The 1,544-nt window shown below is 47.2% G+C and overlaps 1 non-coding gene and 2 pseudogenes across 1 annotated transcript; all 3 read right to left on the bottom strand.

The window, feature by feature from the left end:
• Positions 1-265: 265 nt before the first annotated feature.
• Positions 266-379, bottom strand: LOC141167998 (U4 spliceosomal RNA; annotated as a pseudogene).
• A 281-nt stretch (positions 380-660) lies between these two features.
• On the bottom strand, positions 661-800 carry LOC141167888 (U4 spliceosomal RNA). The gene has a single exon (XR_012251673.1). It is a non-coding gene; the product is annotated as a U4 spliceosomal RNA (small nuclear RNA).
• Positions 801-1,078: 278 nt separating this feature from the next.
• Positions 1,079-1,167, bottom strand: LOC141168009 (U4 spliceosomal RNA; annotated as a pseudogene).
• Positions 1,168-1,544: the final 377 nt, after the last annotated feature.

Here is a 1,544-nt window from a genome sequence, read left to right as displayed (position 1 = left end):
TCTGACCACGTTGTTGACAGCAGTGACCTGGGGGGCAGAAATGCTTCCTGGGGCGATCCCCATGCTGTCCCCATGTCATTTGAGCACTGTCACTATAGTTTTGGGCACTTGTTAGGCTTTTAAAAGACTGCCGAGGGTGCCAGCGCAAAAATGCTCGTGTCTCCCATAGACTAACATTGGGCTCGTTGCTCGGGTCGAGCACCCGAGTATCACGGCGAGCTCGGCCCGAGCTTCGAGCACCCGAGCATTTTAGTGCTCGCTCAACACTACTGACTGTATTTCAAGTCTTCATGGCAGGCTATTGGAAAAAGTTTTCAATTAGCAATAATCACGCCTCGTTTAAGCCTCATTGTCTACGATACTGCCACTGCGCAAAGTTAAAGAAACTTAGGTGACCAAGAAATCCCAGGTTCTAGGAAAAGCTTGTTTAAGCCATGGTGAGTTCCAAATGACCACTGCCCTTCCTCCGCTGCAGCAAAGCATCCTGGGAGTTGCAGTCTGAGGGCTCAGGGAAGAGGTAATTTTTGCACATTGCAGGCAGATCATCTAGCTCTCTCCTATTCCAAGCGAAAATCATCAATACGATGCTGTGGGGTGCAAGATTTCCTTTCCCAATTGGGAGGAGCTAACACTCTGTCATTTGCATACCATGGATTAAGTCTTCTGAGAAACCAACAGAAATTGCCCATGTTGATTGAATTTCAAGTCATCATGGCAAGATATTGGGAAAAGTTTTCAATTAGCAATAATCACGCCTTGGTTACACCTCATGGGCTACGATACTGCCACTGCGCAAAGTTAAAGTATCTCAGGTGACCAAGAACCCCACTTCCAGAAAGAGCTCGTTTAAGCCATGGTGAGTACCAAATGACCACTGCCCTTTCCCCGCTATCGCAAGGCATCCTGGCAGTTGCAGTCTGAGGGCTCAGGGAAGAGGTCATTTTTGGCCATTGCGGGCAGATCAGCTCACTCTCTCCTGCTCCAAGCGAAAACCATCAATACGATGCAGTGCGGAACAACATTTCCTTTCCCCACTGGGAGGAGCTAACACTCTGTCATTTGCATACCATGGATTAAGTCTCCTGAGAGACCAACAAAAATTTCCGATGCTGACTGTATTTCAAGTCATCATGGCGGGGTATTGGGAAAAGTTTTCAATTAGCAATAATAACTAGAGATGAGCGGTGTTCGACTAGAACTGTTCGTCAATCTCAAATTCAAGCTGTTTTGGGCAGTGTTCGAGTTGTTCGACGAACCCGAACGATTTGCAAAAAATTTGGCTGTTCGAGGTTATGTTCGATAACTGTTCATGCACCAAAAGCGTGTCCTGCATGTCTGGCGCTATTTAGAGCACCAATCATGCAGGGATTGTCTGTCACTCACTGTAATGCCACAGCCATGGTGGTTGTGGCATTAGAGTGATTGCCCAAATCGATGAGAACTGTGCTCACAGTGAAACATGAAAAGCCGGCAATTCAGCAGCGGCGTACACCGGTACCCGACAATTTAGAACCGAAAGAATAGAGCTTCACACATAGATTAGA

The sequence above is a fragment of the Phyllobates terribilis genome, unplaced genomic scaffold (genome assembly GCF_046119375.1).
Source record: "Phyllobates terribilis strain yellow unplaced genomic scaffold, ASM4611937v1 Scaffold_11__3_contigs__length_659146591, whole genome shotgun sequence".
Lineage (NCBI taxonomy): Eukaryota > Metazoa > Chordata > Amphibia > Anura > Dendrobatidae > Phyllobates > Phyllobates terribilis.
This window is presented reverse-complemented; position numbering and strand designations above follow the sequence as displayed.